The sequence below is a fragment of the Sinohyriopsis cumingii genome, chromosome 17 (assembly GCF_028554795.1).
Source record: "Sinohyriopsis cumingii isolate HCF-2022 chromosome 17, ASM2855479v2, whole genome shotgun sequence".
NCBI lineage: Eukaryota > Metazoa > Mollusca > Bivalvia > Unionida > Unionidae > Sinohyriopsis > Sinohyriopsis cumingii.
In genome coordinates this window covers 114,452,148-114,472,379 of record NC_142977.1, presented here as the reverse complement: position 1 = coordinate 114,472,379, position 20,232 = coordinate 114,452,148, and the positions used below count along the sequence as shown (strand labels likewise).

Sequence of the window (20,232 nt, the reverse complement as noted above, 5' to 3'; positions counted from 1 at the left end):
ACATGTCAATGTGCCTCCACATCAATACATAACTTATGCCAATGTGCCTCTACATCTATACATAACATATGCCAATGTGCCTCCACATCTATACATAACTTATGCCAATGTGCCTCCACATCTATACATAACATGTCAATGTGCCTCCACATCAATACATAACTTATGCCAATGTGCCTCTACATCTATACATAACATATGCCAATGTGCCTCCACATCTATACATAGCATGTCAATGTGCCTCCACATCAATACATAACTTATGCCAATGTACCTCCACATCTATACATAACATATGCCAATGTGCCTCCACATCAATACATAACATATGCCAATGTGCCTCTACATCAATACATAACATATGCCAATGTGCCTCCACATCCATACATAACATATGCCAATGTGCCTCTACATCTATACATAACATATGCCAATGTGCCTCTACATCCATACATAGCATATGCCAATGTGCCTCCACATCTATACATAACATATGCCAATGTGCCTCCACATCCATACATAATATATGCCAATGTGCCTCCACATCCATACATAACATATGCCAATGTGCCTCTACATCTATACATAACATATGCCAATGTGCCTCTACATCTATACATAACATATGCCAATGTGCCTCTACATCCATACATAACATATGCCAATGTGCCTCTACATCTATACATAACATATGCCAATGTGCCTCTACATCCATACATAACATATGCCAATGTGCCTCCACATCTATACATAACATGTCAATGTGCCTCCACATCAATACATAACTTATGCCAATGTGCCTCCACATCTATACATAACATATGCCAATGTGCCTCTACATCTATACATAACATATGCCAATGTGCCTCCACATCTATACATAACATGTCAATGTGCCTCCACATCAATACATAACTTATGCCAATGTGCCTCCACATCTATACATAACATATGCCAATGTGCCTCTACATATATACATAACATATGCCAATGTGCCTCTACATCAATACATATGTCAATGTCCCTCTACATCAATACATAACATATGCCAATGTGCCTCCACATCTATACATAACATATGCCAATGTGCCTCCACATCCATACATAACATATGCCAATGTGCCTCTACATCTATACATAACATATGCCAATGTGCCTCTACATCCATACATAACATATGCCAATGTGCCTCTACATCTATACATAACATATGTCAATGTGCCTCCACATCCATACATAACATATGTCAATGTGCCTCCACATCCATACATAACATATGCCAATGTGCCTCTACATCTATACATAACATATGCCAATGTGCCTCTACATCAATACATATGTCAATGTGCCTCTACATCAATACATAACATATGCCAATGTGCCTCCACATCTATACATAACATATGCCAATGTGCCTCCACATCCATACATAACATATGCCAATGTGCCTCTACATCCATACATATGCCAATGTGCCTCCACATCAATACATAACATATGCCAATGTGCCTCTACATCCATACATAATATATGCCAATGTGCCTCCACATCTATACATAACATATGCCAATGTGCCTCTACATCTATACATAACATATGCCAATGTGCCTCCACATCTATACATAACATGTCAATGTGCGTCCACATCAATACATAACTAATGCCAATCTGCCTCCACATCTATACATAACATATGCCAATGTGCCTCCACATCAATACATAACATATGCCAATGTGCCTCCACATCTATGCATAACATATGCCAATGTGCCTCCACATCTATACGTAACATATGCCAATGTGCCTCCACAGTTTTGACAAATCTTGTTTAAAAAAATACTTCCTTCAAATGGATACCCATATTGACATATTCATTGAACCTTAAAAACTACTTTCTTTCATAAATAAGTTGTTCTTGTATTAAAAAGTAGTTCATACATCTTTCAAATAACTTATTTTTAGCACTCCTGCATTACAATGATGTGACTACATCCTCAAAAGTACCATTTTGATGACCATCCTGTATTAAAATGATTGTTATGTCCTCTAAAATAAGTTTCTTGTTACCATAATGTATTAAAATGATTGTTATGTCCTCTAAAATATGTTTCTTGTTACCATAATGTATTAAAATGATTGTTATGTCCTCTAAAATATGTTTCTTGTTACCATAATGTATTAAAATGATTGTTATGTCCTCTAAAATATGTTTCTTGTTACCATAATGTATTAAAATGATTGTTATGTCCTCTAAAATATGTTTCTTGTTACCATAATGTATTAAAATGATTGTTATGTCCTCTAAAATATGTTTCTTGTGACCATAATATATTAAAATGATTGTTATGTCCTCTAAAATATGTTTCTTGTGACCATAATATATTAAAATAATTGTTATGTCCTCTAAAATAAGTTTCTTGTTACCATAATGTATTAAAATAATTGTTATGTCCTCTAAAATAAGTTTCTTGTTACCATAATGTATTAAAATGATTGTTATGTCCTCTAAAATATGTTTCTTGTGACCATAATATATTAAAATGATTGTTATGTCCTCTAAAATAAGTTTCTTGTTACCATAATGTATTAAAATGATTGTTATGTCCTCTAAAATAGGTTTCTTGTGACCATAATATATTAAAATTATTGTAATGTCCCAAAATAAATGTTTCTTTGACCATACTGTATTAAATGTACTCAGTATAATATATTAATTACATTAACCCCTTATTAAAATGCAGTATAATGACATGAACCCCTTTTTCAAATACAGTATATGAATGGAACCTCTTTTTCAAATACAAGTATATTACATGAACCCCTTAAATGTATGTCAATGCCATACTTCAAGACTGATCAAAACATCTTAGTACAGACCAGTCACTCACTGAAAAACACCATGCTGTTGTAATTTTTGTATTAAGGTATATCCACTTTACAACCAAAATGACAAAACACCATGCTGTTGTAATGTTTGTATTAAGGTATATCCACTTTACAACCAAAATGACAAAACACCAAGCTGTTGTAATTTTTGTATTAAGGTATATCCACTTTACAACCAAAATGACAAAACACCATGCTGTTGTAATTTTTGTATTAAGGTATATAAACTTTACAAGCAAAATGACAAAACACCAAGCTGTTTTAATTTTTGTATTAAAGTATATCCATTTTAAAACCAAAATGACAAAACACCATGCTGTTGTAATTTTTGTATTAAGGTATATCTACTTTAAAATCAAAATGACAAAACACCATGCTGTTGTATTGTTTGTATTAAAGTATATACACTTTACAACCAAAATGACAAAACACCATGCTGTTGTAATTTTTGTATTAAGGTATATATATAAACTTTACAAGCAAAATGACAAAACACCAAGCTGTTTTAATTTTTGTATTAAAGTATATCCATTTTAAAATCAAAATGACAAAACACCATGCTGTTGTAATGTTTGTATTAAAGTATATCCACTTTACAACCAAAATGACAAAACACCATGCTGTTGTAATTTTTGTATTAAGGTATATAAACTTTACAAGCAAAATGACAAAACACCAAGCTGTTTTAATTTTTGTATTAAAGTATATCCATTTTAAAACCAAAATGACAAAACACCATGCTGTTGTAATTTTTGTATTAAGGTATATCTACTTTAAAATCAAAATGACAAAACACCATGCTGTTGTAATTTTTGTATTAAAGTATATCCATTTTAAAACCAAAATGACAAAACACCATGCTGTTGTAATTTTTGTATTAAGGTATATCTACTTTAAAATCAAAATGACAAAACACCATGCTGTTGTAATTTTTGTATTAAAGTATATCCATTTTAAAACCAAAATGACAAAACACCATGCTGTTGTAATTTTTGTATTAAGGTATATCTACTTTAAAATCAAAATGACAAAACACCATGCTGTTGTATTGTTTGTATTAAAGTATATACACTTTACAACCAAAATGACAAAACACCATGCTGTTGTAATTTTTGTATTAAGGTATATACATAAACTTTACAAGCAAAATGACAAAACACCAAGCTGTTTTAATTTTTGTATTAAAGTATATCCATTTTAAAATCAAAATGACAAAACACCATGCTGTTGTATTGTTTGTATTAAAGTATATACACTTTACAACCAAAATGACAAAACACCATGCTGTTGTAATTTTTGTATTAAGGTATATACATAAACTTTACAAGCAAAATGACAAAACACCATGCTGTTGTATTGTTTGTATTAAAGTATATACACTTTACAACCAAAATGACAAAACACCAAGCTGTTGTATTGTTTGTATTAAAGTATATACACTTTACAACCAAAATGACAAAACACCATGCTGTTGTATTGTTTGTATTAAAGTATATACACTTTACAACCAAAATGACAAAACACCATGCTGTTGTATTGTTTGTATTAAAGTATATACACTTTACAACCAAAATGACAAAACACCATGCTGTTGTAATTTTTGTATTAAGGTATATACATAAACTTTACAAGCAAAATGACAAAACACCATGCTGTTGTATTGTTTGTATTAAAGTATATACACTTTACAACCAAAATGACAAAACACCATGCTGTTGTATTGTTTGTATTAAAGTATATACACTTTACAACCAAAATGACAAAACACCATGCTGTTGTATTGTTTGTATTAAAGTATATACACTTTACAACCAAAATGACAAAACACCAAGCTGTTGTATTGTTTGTATTAAAGTATATACACTTTACAACCAAAATGACAAAACACCAAGCTGTTGTATTGTTTGTATTAATGAATACCTACTTTAATATCAAAATGACATATATGCATCCACTTGAAAAACTAGAAATGTGACCATAAGTCACAGTTTGATGCAACTAGGGCTATAACTGTATCGAATTTGACCATAAAACATTAAAATCTCAAAATCTGACCTAGGTTTTATTATCATAAAACTTATTACATTTGGTTTCAATCTAAGAAATTTTCCAAAGTTAAAGGGTACAAAATGAAAGCAAAATTTTAAATCAAACAGGCAGCCATAACACTAAACAATTTTGCCAGAATACAATGAAAAAGACGAAGTTTTAAGTAAATCAGGGGTCATAAATCTATTAACATATGAGAAAATATTGTATGTATGAGAAAGAATATATATGAGAAAGAATTTCATATATGAGATAGAATTTCACATATGAGAACAAATTTCATATATAAGATAGAATTTTGTATATGAGATAGAATTTTGTATACGAGATAGAATTTCATATATGAGAATAAATTTTACATGCAGGAAAAAGAATTTTATATGTGATAAAGAATTTTATTTATGAGAAAGAATTTTATAGGTGAGAAATAATATTACATGCATGAATAAATATTTTATATATGAGAAAGAATTTTATAAGAGAACGATTTTCATATATGAGATAGTATTTCATATATGAAATGAATTTAATGTATGAGAAAAATCTTCATATGCAGGAATATAATTTTATAAATGAGAACAAATTTTACGTACATAAATAAGAACTTTATATGTGAGAAAGAATTTTACATGCATGAATAATAATTATATTTATGAGAAAGAATGTTTACATGAATAAATAGGAATTTTATATATGAGAAAGAATTTAACATATAAGAAAGAATTGTACATGCATGATTACGAACTTTATATATGACAAAAACATTCTATATATTAAAAAGAATTATACATTCAGGAATAAGAATTTTATATGGGAGAAAGAATTTTATATATGAGAAAGAATTTTACATGCATGAATACAAAATGTTTATATATAGGAATATATGAGAGAATTTGACAAATATAAATAAGAAATTAATATATGAGCATGAATTGTATATGCATGAAAAATAATTTTGCACATGTACAAGTAGATTTTAGTTCATGCGTCTAAAAGTCCTTTTATATATGAAAATCTGAAAATCTGTTTCACATATTGGAAAAATTATATATACATGTGAACTAAACTGTTTATCATACACATGTAAAGAAATAAAATGAACTTCACGTATGTAAAAAGAACTTAATAAATGATAGCTTACACCTCTATACATGATTTCAGTTGGTTGTTGTCTTTTTGAGTGTGATTGTTTTTATTATTTAGGAGTGAAATAAAGTCCTATATCTACCTGCCATGGACTACCCTAGCACATTATTTTTTAGGTGTGAAATAAAGTCCTGAACCCACCTGCCAAGGACTACCCTAGCACATTATTGTTTAGGAGTGAATACCTGCCAAGGACTACTCTAGCACGTTATTGTTTAGGAGTGAAATGAAGTCCTGAATATAATTTTCGAGGACAACCCTAACACATGCACGGACGTTAATCGTGTCCTTAACAAGGACAGGGAGGTGAATATTCAACAGCTTGAATACAGAATAAAAAGAGGCCCGAGTGGGCCTGAAATCTCACCCCTGGTTGATATATACATAACAACCAAATGCACCAGCAGTTTGCCAAGTAATCTTTGTCAGTATGAAGTTTTCTGACATTTAACTGGTCTGGGTTTCTATGGGGTTTTTTAATGGCATCTACATCGCATGGTGGATCAGCATCATTTGTGAAAACGTGAAAGGATTCATTCCATTATACTTTTGTCAAATTGACTCAACTTCTGTTGACCCTATTTTGAGAAGTCGAGGGAGAGGGTACCAACAATGGCCATATTGGATCTTTAATTTTCTGTGCAAAGTATTTAACCAGGATGCTTATACTGCATTCAGTTTTTGAAACGTAACTGTGATTTTTGTTTCTTATTTTTAGTAATGTGGCCAATTTTGATGGACAATCAGGATCAATTCAACAAAGGCTTTCTTTTTTGTCAATTTTTGTTCTCAAATTGTGTTCAGCAGTTCTGAGAAGTTATTTAAAGCTTTTCATATATTTAGACATCATCGGCCATATTTGGTAGTGGACTGGTACCATTTGTACAAATTCTGAAATTACTCATGCAGATTTTCTCTGTCAAATTTGGTCAAATTAGTCTGTGGTTTGTGAGAAGTCATTAAAAATAGTTTATATTTTTTGTAACGGCTGGTATACTGACAACGGATTAGCAACAATTATTAAAATCATACCAGGATGTTTGATGTTTTGTATAACGGTTTTTTTGTGAGGAAATTGTTTAAACGTTTGCATGCGTTTAGTCTTCACAGCCATACTCAACAACAGATCTGCCTGAAAACCGAAAATTCATCATCAAAAAATGCAGCACACTGTATGTTCATTTTTATTAAATAATAGATAGCTGTTTATTAACAGTGGCCATATTTGAATACAAATTTGCATCATTAAAAAAAAATCCAAAGGCCTTCATCCTAGGACGCATTCAGTAAAATTAAGTCACATTCAGTTCAGTGATTTTTAAGAATATGTCATATAAATATTTTTATTTTTCATTTTTAGTTACGGCGGACATATTTGACGGCGATTCGGCATCACTGGTACACATCTGTCAATTTGACCAAATAATACCTAAGGTATTTTGCGAAGAACTTGTGTTAAAGGTTTTTCTATCTTTATTAACAGCGGTCATTTTTAAAGGCAGATCAGCAACATATGTACAAACCTGAAGGTTTTAACCAGGAAGCTTTCTGTTAAATTTTGCAAATATTATTTTGAGTGGTAGTTGTGAAGAAGTAATTTCAGGGCGGTGGGGGTGTTTAGAACAGTGGCCAGATTTAATATTAGGTTGGCACTAATGTGTACACAAAAAAATAGATTCATGCCTGAATGATTTCCCAAACGATCTACTGGTCTAAGAGCATCGTTTCTGGTCGATTGAAATTATGAAAGCAGATTTACTGACATTAAAATTTGATCAGCAACTATTTCATGTATTCTTAATATTGTACCGCAATAAGTTCATACTTATATTTGTAGGAATCGTGTGACAAGTTCCACTCGAACAATGTGAGACTAAATTGGCTGCATTACCTGTGAGAAAGTGATTCCTGGCTGAATGGTTGACTCTGTGCTAAATTGTTTCCAATAATTTGCTGAATAGTTTGTATTGACTGATGATAGGTGATTAGTAAATCTATAGCACTGTGCTTTATGGACGCCATACAGCTACTAAATTAGTAGATATGAAGATATGTACTTTAAGGACACCATGCACCTGCTTAATTAGTAGATATATAGATATCTGTTTTATGTACGCCATGCATCTACTTAATTGGCAAACATACATATTTGTGTTTTGTGGACGTCATATATCTACTTTATTAGTAGATACATAGATATATATTTTATGCGTAATTTAAACAGTTTACGAGTGGGTAAATAAAACACATTCCAAACGTTTTCGATTATGTAAGTAGCCATATTCTAAAGTATGTAAATACAGATATTTTATTCCTCGTCTGAATTTTATCTTTATATCCTTATCTAGTTTTGTTTATTAATACTTTCGTAACCGAAACAACTTATACAAATAATCAAACACATACATGAAAATATTCTGAAAATTCATTATGTTACGAAATTAGAGAGGGTCCATTTTATGAAACGAATACTCGCTTCATCCTCACTAGCCATGGTTCCGATATATATACCCTATATCGGAATCTTGGCTAACGAAGATGTTCCACGCTTGTGAATACTGTTCACAGTGGAGTTTCCTTCAACCCTTAGCTAATTACTTGAGTGTTTTTTTTTATTTTATAGAAATACCTTCCCAAAACAGATTCGCCATAATCAGAGAAATAAATGCAAATAGCACATACTCTACGTTTATTATAATAGCTTATAATGTGAAATGCTAATCAAATGCTACGAAATCAACCATTAAAAGAAAGAGAATGATTATTATTTATCATAACAGCAAAAAACATAATAAAGTTATTTTTCAAATGAAAAATGATAGTATATTCACAGAAGAAATGACTTGAGTAAATGGTAACTAAACTATAGGTAATGGAAAATCCTAGGAGATTCGGGAAGACTTACTTCTTGACCCTGCTTACTAAACCAGTCTGTAACCCGGAGCTGCGGTCGAATTATCCTCACATTCTACATTCGACTTAACGGCTTGTCGCCCGTAACTTTCGTTACATTCTACTTGCGACAATGGACGGATATAGAAGAAAAAATCATGTTTGCATATTAAAATTAATTCATCATGTAAATCGGGCAGAATATTACTGAATAACAAGTTCAGAAAAAAGAAAGAGAAGGAATCATGTCCGAATTCACTGTTTACGACCAGACATACAAATCAACAAAAATAACAACATTCTGTTATTATTATTATTATTATTATTATTATTGCTGTTGTTCTTGTGTTTGGTGTTGTTGACATTTATAAAAATTTCTAAATTTAATTTTTAAAATTGGTAAAAGTTTCATTTAAGTTTATAACAGCTTTTTAAACATGACAGAAAATGTAATGTTGGTAGACAGTTTATAAGCGTGTTCTCATCTAAAACATTTTGTCTATTTTTGAATATTTTTACGAGCAAGATTTAGCACTTCTTTCAGTCTGGTGCAAGAGAACCAAGTCTGATCAACTGATCGTTTCCCTTGGTTTTACGAGATCAATGTATCTCTCCCTTAGGGGCCCCGAGTGGCCGAGTGGTCTAAAGCGCTCACCGTTACGGATCACTGTCATCTCACATCTGTCTGCGTGATTTCGAGTCTCAGGCTCGGCCAACGTGGGTACGTGAGAAAGCCTGCCAGTAGCTTCTCGTGGGTCGGTGGTTCTTCCCGGGGTTTTCCAGGGTTCTTCCTCCACCAATAATACTGGCCACAATGTATAGCCTATCTTGTGCTGAAAATGGCGTTAAACCATACAAGAACAACAACAACAAATCTCTCCCTTATGTAAAATTAGTCGCAAAATATAACATGAAACCATACTGAACCAGGCTTCTTGGAAGTATCAGATACCAGATCTTGCATCATTCTAATGACTTAGCAGGTGTCTGCCAATCACCGCCGTTTCACTCTAACGACTTTACATCTGTCTGCCAATCACTACCATCTCACTCTAATGACTTAACATCTGTCTACCGATCACTGCTATCTCACCCCAATGACTTAACAGGCGTCTTCAGATCACTGCCATCTCACTCCAATGATTGAACAGGTGTCAATCAAAACTTCTGAATGGACTCTGTCAAATATACTTTCCAGGCTTCAGTTGTGCGGGAAGGAAAATCGAATGATTTGAGATCGTAATGTACATATACATCTATATATGTCATCTGATAAACAAAAGTTTGAAGATGCACACGTCTCATGCATGTTTCTTTTTCTTGAACTGCCTCAGTCACATTACGGTGCCATGGTTGGGGACTCAGTTGTAATGCCTCAGTCACATTACGGTGCCATGGTTGGGGACACAGTTGTAATGCCTCAGTCACATTACGGTGCCATGGTTGGGGACACAGTTGTAATGCCTCAGTCACATTACGGTGCCATGGCTGGGAACACAGTTGTAATGCCTCAGTCACATTACGGTGCCATGGTTGGGGACACAGTTGTAATGCCTCAGTCACGTTACGGTGCCATGGTTGGGGACACAGTTGTAATGCCTCAGTCACATTACGGTGCCATGGTTGGGGACACAGTTGTAATGCCTCAGTCACATTACGGTGCCATGGTTAGGGACACAGTTGTATTGCCTCAGTCACGTTACGGTGCCATGGTTGGGGACACAGTTGTATTGCCTCAGTCACGTTACGGTGCCATGGTTGGGGACACAGTTGTAATGCCTCAGTCACATTACGGTGCCATGGTTGGGAACACAGTTGTAATGCCTCAGTCACATTACGGCGCCATGGTTGGGGACACAGTTGTAATGCCTCAGTCACATTACGGCGCCATGGTTGGGGACACAGTTGTAATGCCTCAGTCACATTACGGTGCCATGGTTGGGAACACAGTTGTAATGCCTCAGTCACATTACGGCGCCATGGTTGGGGACACAGTTGTAATGCCTCAGTCACATTACGGTGCCATGGTTGGGAACACAGTTGTAATGCCTCAGTCACATTACGGCGCCATGGTTGGGGACACAGTTGTAATGCCTCAGTCACATTACGGCGCCATGGTTGGGGACACAGTTGTAATGCCTCAGTCACATTACGGTGCCATGGTTGGGAACACAGTTGTAATGCCTCAGTCACATTACGGCGCCATGGTTGGGGACACAGTTGTAATGCCTCAGTCACATTACGGTGCCATGGTTGGGAACACAGTTGTAATGCCTCAGTCACATTACGGCGCCATGGTTGGGGACACAGTTGTAATGCCTCAGTCACATTACGGTGCCATCTTTCGGGACACAGTTGTAATGCCTCAGACGCATTACGATGTCATGGTTGGGGAGACTGAACAACAGTTTATAGTCCATATAGATATCAAACATGTATAACAGTGGAGAAAAACGACCAGCTTTAAGTACAGTTAATATATATATATATATATATATATATATATATATATATATATATGTCATCTGATGAACAAAAGTTTGAAAATGCACACGTCTCATGCATGTTTCTTCTTATATATTGTAACAATTCAAAGGGTTCACTAAACCGTGCGATGTCAAAGCCTGGCGCGATTCCGCTTGAAGTCATACGTTTCTCCTAAATCCAAAGACCTCTATACAACAACTGATGTAAACTAGAAAGTCCAACGTGTCCATTCTATAAATAATGTTTGTCTAATTAATCCAAGACCACAGCTCTGACAACTTCCCAATTGTCATTCAGTTGCACAACTGCATGGTTTCTTTCCATTACCTTTCCGTAACGTACGGTCTGCATTTCACGCCATAAAACTATACAACTCCCCCTAATATAGGGAACTATTTTTACTACGCCACCTTAGGCCAGTCAAATCGTGGCTTTAAGCCACAGCTTGCCTGTAAAATTGCAACACATTTGCCACCAGGGCAACAATAAACGGCGCCTACCGATGACAGAACTGTCCCTCCTCGTTTATTCCACTGTGTAAATTAGCAGTCTCCAATCATAAATAATGTACCTTGAGTCGCACTATTAATGTACACAACTAGATTTTAATAGGGACTACTGAGCTTCAGGGACATTCAATAAAAAAAAGTGAAGATGTAATTTTCAAACTTTAGTATGCAACATAAAACGTCGATTTGATATGACCCTAGCCAATAATTAAAAACCGCAGAGAAACTGTTTCTTTGTATATCTATTTTATTATGCAGGAATATTATATTCTTTGTATGGTTATTCTTGTGCTCAGTTTTTAATTAATGTCCTGTACTCGATGCTCGCCTTTGTTGCACTCGATACTCGCTTTTCCTGAATCGATACTAGCTTTTCCCAACCTGATACTCTGTTTTCTCGACTCGATACTCAGTTTTCCTGACTCTATACGTATCTGAACGCAATACGTGCTTTTTTTTACTTGATACTCGCTTTTCTCGAATGACGCTCGGTTTTCTGTACGCAATACTCCTTACTTGACTCGATATTCGCTTTTCTGTACGCATTACTCGCCTGACTTGACTCTATACTCGCTTTTCTGTACGCAATACTCGCCTGACTCGACTCGTTACTCACATTATTCAATTCAATGCATGCCTTTGTCAACTCAGAACACGGTGATAGATTAAAAGAAGAAAACCTTCGTGAGAGAAAGTTGTTGTTGTTGTTGTTGTTGTGGGGTTTAACGCCATTTTTCAGCACATGATAGGCTATACATGGCGGCCAGTATTAATGGTGGAGGAAGAACCCGGGAAAACACCGGAAAGAACCACCGACCCACGAGAAGCTACTGGCAAGCTTTCTCACATACCCACATTGGCTGAATCCTAGACTCGAACCGCCGCAGACAGAGGTGAGATGGCAGTGATCCGTAACGAAGAGCGCTTTAGACCACTCGGCCACTCGGGGCCCCCGAAAGTTGTTGTAAGTTTGCTTATATTTATTGTAAGGACGGCAACAATTGATGATTAATCGGTATCATTTGTGAACATTTGAACGATTTTCGTGACTGAAATTTTCTATCAAATGTTTTCAAATTCTGTTCGGCAGGTGTTTTGCTTTTGTCATTTAAAATTTTTCCCCATCTGAATATGGCGGCCATATTTGATAGCTGACGGGCATCACAAAACTCAAATGTCTTCTTGCCGGGCAAATTTGCAAGCCATGGGTTGTCAAACCACATCAACAGGAACCGGCTGTCAAAGCTGCTTTCCAGTGTGTTATCTTTCAAATTTGATCCAAGTCTGCTTAGCTTTTTTTTAAAAAAAAACAAGTATAGATGTATATATAGTAACGGTGGCCATGTTTGATACTAGATAGGCATCATTTTTGCAAGCTTGAAAGGTTTTCATATATATATGCTTTCTGTCAAATTCTGTTGCGTGTTTTTGAGAAGATCTTTAAGGTTTCATTTTCTATTTTTAGGAATTGCGGCTAAATTTGACGGTGATTCAGCATAATTTGTCCGCACCCCGAAAGGTCTTAATGCCAGGATGCACTCTGCTACAATTGGTTGAAGTTGGTTCCGCGGTGTTCGTGAAGAAGCTAAAATAGCAATTCTTGACGGATGCACAACTGATACAGGATCACACTAGAAACTTGCTTGGCCGTACGGCCAGGTGAGTTAAAAACAAAGGGTTACGTTTAAAAGACAAACAATATAATGTAAATTCTTCTTTAGAAAACTACGTTAGACAGTGTTTACTTTTTAAATATTGTACCCGTTAATGACGTTAGACAGCATTTATTTTTTTATGGATAGTTATCTCAAATGACGTCAGGCGGTGTTTACTTTTTACTGACTGTACCCTCTAATGACGCTATAAAAGTGCTTACTCATTAGTAGATCGTACCCTCTATATAATAAAGTCACATTATCAAGTCATTATTAGTAGATCCTACCCTCTATATAATAAAGTCACATTATCAAGTCATTATTAGTAGATCCTACCCTCTATATAATAAAGTCACATTATCAAGTCATTATTAGTAGATCCCACCCTCTATATAATAAAGTCACATTATCAAGTCATTATTAGTAGATCCTACCCTCTATATAATAAAGTCACATTATCAAGTCTTCATTAGTAGATCGTACCCTCTATATAATAAAGTCACATTATCAAGTCATTATTAGTAGATCCTACCCTCTATATAATAAAGTCACATTATCAAGTCTTCATTAATAGATCCTACCCTCTATACAATAAAGTCACATTATCAAGTCTTCATTAGTGGATCGTACCCTCTATATAATAAAGTCACATTATCAAGTCATTATTAGTGGATCGTACCCTCTATATAATAAAGTCACATTATCAAGTCTTTATTTTTAGAGGGTAAGATCCAAACAGGTAAACACTGTCTAAGATCAAGCTCTGGTTATTATTTTCATGATGAAACACTTATTTCAATACATAATTTATAAAAATAAATAAATAAATAAATAAATAAATAAATAAATAAAAAACAGTATCTTTTGAAAGCGAGTCATTAAGTACATACCTATAAAAGTCGAAATGATAATAAAATATTTGTGACTTATCCCATTCACGACCAAGGCAGCAGTTTGAAAACAAGAGTCAGCTTTTTTAATGAACAGTCTGTCAGTATGTATGTATGTGTATGTATGCATGTATGTATGTATGTATGTATGTATGTATGTATGTATGTGTGTGTGTATGTATGTATGTATGTCTGTATGTATCAATGTATGTGTGTGTATGTATGTATGTATTTGTGTATGTATGTATGTGTGTGGTGTGTGTGTTTGTGTACGTATGTATGTATGTAGCGTGCGTGCATACGTATATGCATATAAGTATGTATGCTTATTATGTTAATATTCGATTTTCACTGTGATGAGATGGAGTACTGCACGATAAATTTATAAACTCACAAATGGTCTACACTGCACTTAAACATAGGAAAATAAAGAAGTTTCACGGGTGACCATTTGTGACATATAAAAAGAATTGTATCATCACAGATTACGTGAGCAATTCTTCAAATTTGTTGCTACTGCTGCTAATCTGATCCCCAATTCCAACAGAAGATTACTGGCTGACCAAAGGTACTAGGCATTGAAAGATTACTGTCTACTCGTGGGTACCAATTTTTGAAAGATTACTGTCTAACCGTGGGTACCAGGCATTGAAAGATTACTGTCTAACCGGGGTACCAATTTTTGAAAGATTACTGTCTAACCGTGGGTACCAGGCATTGAAAGATTACTGTCTAACCGTGGGTACCAATTTTTGAAAGATTACTGTCTAACCGTGGGTACCAATTTTTGAAAGATTACCATCTGAAGGTACCAATTACTGAGGCAGTTAGTGTGAATGTTGTCTTCAATTTAAATTTTCTGTGCATGTTAATTTAGTAGTGTTACCTAGAAATGCGGTGATTCTGTGACGGGATCAGCATATTCTCTAAACTAATGCATTCTTAATAAATAAGTGTATATATGCTGTTAACTACGAGAGTAGAATTTAAAAGCTGTGTATGTCATTGTGATGGTATCGAAAATCGGGTTATACAGGGCACCTACCTTGTTGATATATTAAAACCCGCACAATAAACTTGACTGAAATGACACATTTCGCATCTGCATTTAAACACCACTTAAATATTTTAAAAACAAATACTATATATAAACCTGTAAAATGGCCTTTCGGTATCACAAACACTCGTGAAACAGTCAGCTTTCTCTTTGCCCAGGTCGTTGACCCAATTAAATTATCAGTGCATGTAGGAGTTACATCCCCTGACTTGTAAGTGTATGTAGAAGACCTATTTACTGTACATGTACTGGCTACAGTATTCAAAACCTTTCCCTAAATCTTTCCTCAAAACGTGATTTTGAATTATCATTCTTATGATCTTTCCTTTGTAGGATCTTTTTGAGACGCATATATAATACACGTGACGCATACCGATTCTTTCTTTTTACAATTTTGACTGTATTTTAATCTGTAATATTTTGAATTCTTAATACCAATGTTCAGTGAAAAATTCATTAAAAAAAACAATTTAAAAAATATTAAAATATCTCAACCTGAGGTGGGAAAATTCCGAAATTTATTGAAACCATGGCAACGGCAAAATGACATGGAACTGATAAAGAATTATCTACGCCATCATATGCAAAAACAACAAAAATCATCGTCTTAGATAAGATTAGGTTTGGTCTTTTAATAATAATAATAATAATAATAATGATAGCATTATTACTCGTGGTAATAATATCAATACTTCAAATCTCTCTCTCTCTCTCTCTCCTCTCTCTCTCTCTCTCTCTCTCTCTCTCTATATATATATATATATATATATAATATATATATATATATATATATATGAAATATTTATAAGTATACCAGGTCCGCCGTGGATTTCAAGCTTTTCAGAAAAGAGAGATACAGAGAGCAGACAAGATAATGCGTATTCTATAACTTGTGTCTCGCCCTCGGGAAAGTCTCGTCTCTTCCAGCTCGGTCATCACTGTCCAATGCCAGGTTTTCTTTGGCCGTCCGCATTTACGCTTATCAGCTGGTGTCCATCTTAGGGTTAACTTGGGTATCCGTTCTTGGGACATCCTCATTACGTGCCCAACGTAGTAACAATATTTCTCTAGCCGTTTATCAGAAAGACGCAATCAGCTGCAACTTCGTTTTTCACAATTTGAGATCTAATTAATCAAGAAGAAGAACGTGTCTTCTCTATCTTCCTTTAAATGCGCCAAACTTTGCCAAGGTTCCATATCTTGTCTGACCAGACAACTACAATATCCGTCCATTCGTGCATATTATGTGCACGATATGCAGGTTGACAGAGTGTCAATGAGTCTTTCTTGTGCCCCCACTAACCAAACGTTTGAGACATAACTAAAGTTTCTAAAAACATGAAGCATTAGTGTTACAACAAAGTAACTTGTTAAAAAATATTGTAATCACATTTATTGCGTCAGTCTCATTGTATCTCCTTACATTTGATTTGTATTTAAAAACAAAAATTGTTAGAGTTCGTTGGTTTTATTCCGTTGATGAATTACAAACACAAGATCATCATGTTTTAAATGATATTAATGTTCAAACATTAATGACACAAGGGGGGGGGGGGGGCACTGGAAACTACCAGAAACCAACCGTTTGGAGATTTAGTCTTGTGACCACACTATTTCATTAATAGCAATGCTCACAATAATATCGCACCATCCCCAAATTTTATCTATGAATAGAGAACTTTTTGACGACCTGTAATAATTATGACTTGTCCATGCCACAATGTCCCACATCTTTACGTAGGTGTAGGGAGGGTAGGTTGTTCGTCATGTGATAACGCATGCATTAAAATTATCAATGTTATCGAACAATATCTTTTACTAATAAAGATAGGGGATATTTTCAATTACATATTGATGAATCTCAAGCCCTAGTATTTATCAAGAGACGACATTTTTCTTCTCTTTATAGTGTTTCTCTCAGCGTGTTGATGGAATGATCGTCCCAAAAGGAACGAGGACGCGCTCAAGGGCACCGACTCATAATGTAGGCCAGACATGATCCTAAGAAAGACCCAGAACATGAAGTTGGCACAGCCAGCAAGGATGGGGTAATTCCATTAGGGTAAAGTTTTTAAAACAGTGACAGATAAAGTATTACCAACATTAAAACGACGAATTGGGTGCAGTACCGGTATATGGTCAAAAATTATTTTGGAAAGAGATGAAACATGGTTATTCTTTTCCTTTTCTGTGTGCAAATTCGTAGAAACATAGATAGAACCATGGACAATTTCTGTGGAAATCCAACGGTCATCAACACCAAGCTCTCGGAACTTCACACACAACTTGTTCATCTAGTCAACGTTAAAACAACAATCGAAATTATTAACAATGAGCTCACCAGCATCAATTCAAGAATCAATTCGATAAACACTTAACTCTATAAAATAATTAAAAAAATGCCAATGGTGTAATTCATATGACCCTGCTCATGGTATACATAGTGAGGTATGGATCAGAAATATGTGCACCAAAAAACGACTCTATCACAAATGTCGCACAGGTTACCGGGGTGTACAGGCTCTCCGTGTTTAGCCCCGATACATTTCAGATAGATACAACGTATTCATGGCGTCATTCCACCGATAGATTTTTCGGAACCTCCTCAGTCGTGTTAACTCAATATATCGGGGAAATATTCACACTGGAACCAGAAAACAAAAAATTAACCACAGGGAGATATTTGTGTTGTCTGGAATTCGTCTCGACGAAAACACCTCAATTATATGCTTTGGATAACATATAATGAATCCCACACAATCCTTTCGATATAATCAAGCATGTGCGTGGAAGGCATCGCTGGATGAAATCATCGACGAACACATGATAAAACAAAACAAAAAATATCGCAGACGATTCATCGTCATCGACAATGTTGTATACGCGGTTTCCTCGCTGGTCACAGGAACAACGACGTTAATCGGCACATTATCAGCGACGCACGTGATACCACCCATGGTTGGAATCGGTGTCTCTGTTGTTGTCGGTGTTGCTGGTATACTCAATATTATCGCGAAAAATATTTACATGTACCAGTAAAAAAAATTGCACGAGCACACAGAAATAAGTTACGCTAAGACATATGCGTTAATAAATATATCGATACTGTCAACGGGGTTAAACGATGGTGTAATATCAGACAATGAATTTGCTGCAATTAGAGATATTTATTATTGATATCACAAGAACGCCAACCCACCGTTGCCAATGTTTCCAGCGCCACATTTAGAATCCGCCGTAGATAATAATGACCGCAGAAATAACAATAAGACTAGAACAGATCATTGCTAACACAAGACCGCCGACGAACGCAATGATATCAGCGACGTCAACACAGCAAGAATTCGATACTGATTTTCTGACTCCGATAAAAGCTCCTAACGGTCCAACACTTGAAATTGCACTGGCACAATTACGACTTTTTTATAGTTGGCCAAATATCAGACAAAAAGCATTTGGTCGATTACACGCCAACAATTCACCGGTATTCTTGCAAAACCACAGGAGCCTATCAAATCGAGTAAATACATGAATCAAACATCGCTATCAAAGTACAAAAACCAACACTAAGTGCCGCCATTGAAATATCAACGCCTAATTACGCCGTCGATATATACAAGTCGTCGATCAGAACCGTGCTGGGATAGCCGTAGTACTAATATTAGTACCCTTACTCCTACCTCGTGGACAGGGTACTAACATGAACATATACATGTCAATGGAGCAAGCTGGGTGTGAATCACACCCGGCGCTCTTTTAGCCTAATATCAACAATTTGAACATATTCCTTGCATATAATCCAATAAATTGAGTAGTCCTCTTATTTAATACCGGAAGTATCGAAAATCATTGTAGAAATAGTTGCAAAATCTTATTTACCTTTTTTTATCCGTTATTTTCGTTTAGATCGTCCGCCATATTAGTTCAAATAATGATTACTTTCGTCCTCAGCCTCGTTTGTTTGTGTGCCATATAAGGACATTGAGGCCTTATTTGGAAACGTACACAAATCTTAGTAAACATTTGACGCGGTTTGAGTCAGAAATTCTGCGCATTAAAAGTAAATACGGTTTGTCGGCAACTTTGAAATTCCACCAAGAAGCCATTATTCGCCTCTTGATTGATAAAAACATAGCGTAGAATATCCAAAAATGGCCTGGCAAGCCTCAAGGAGAAAAGGGGTCACAGCGAGAGTCTCACGTTATTTATCATGGCAGACACAATGAGGTTAGTGTAATCATGCCAATTTATTTTATCGTGTAAGGGCTTAATAAATTCAAATTAAGCTAAACTTCTTTCACAACATGATTATACTTATGTAGTAGATTTCTGCACAGTTTGTTTATCCGACTTTAGTGATTTTTTTTGTTGCTCCATTACATAATATGGGACCAGTTCGTAGCCTCAACCACAACAAATCAAGCTGAGGCTACGACATCATACCTGGGATAGCCGCTGAATGTTGGACCACCAACACAACGACCAGATTATTTATCAGATAAACAAGTACTCATGAAAAATCTAAATTTTCATCATTATAAAACAATTTGCAATGGAATGTTAAAGTAGATCCTCCCTACCGGAAAACAGAGAAAAAGCCGGATGGTAAAGAATACATGGCATGGTTTTATGATGATATATTTCATGGGAGTTTAAGACTT

The 20,232-nt window shown here is 34.9% G+C and overlaps 1 protein-coding gene across 3 annotated transcripts in view; it reads right to left on the bottom strand.

Annotated features, from left to right (window-relative positions):
- Nucleotides 1–15,748, bottom strand: part of LOC149779700 (ketohexokinase-like) — a 59,314-nt gene extending 43,566 nt beyond the window's left edge. The window contains exons 1-2 of one of the 3 annotated variants that reach the window (XM_089940552.1): nucleotides 15,668–15,738; nucleotides 8,987–9,094 (exon numbers count right to left, since the gene is read on the bottom strand). The gene's annotated coding sequence lies outside the window, so the exon portion shown is untranslated. Of the gene's footprint in view, nucleotides 1–8,986; nucleotides 9,095–15,667 lie in introns of all 3 variants that reach the window. The other 2 variants (XM_089940553.1, XM_089940554.1) reach the window with 2 other exon arrangements.
- Between the last annotated feature and the right edge of the window lie 4,484 nt (nucleotides 15,749–20,232).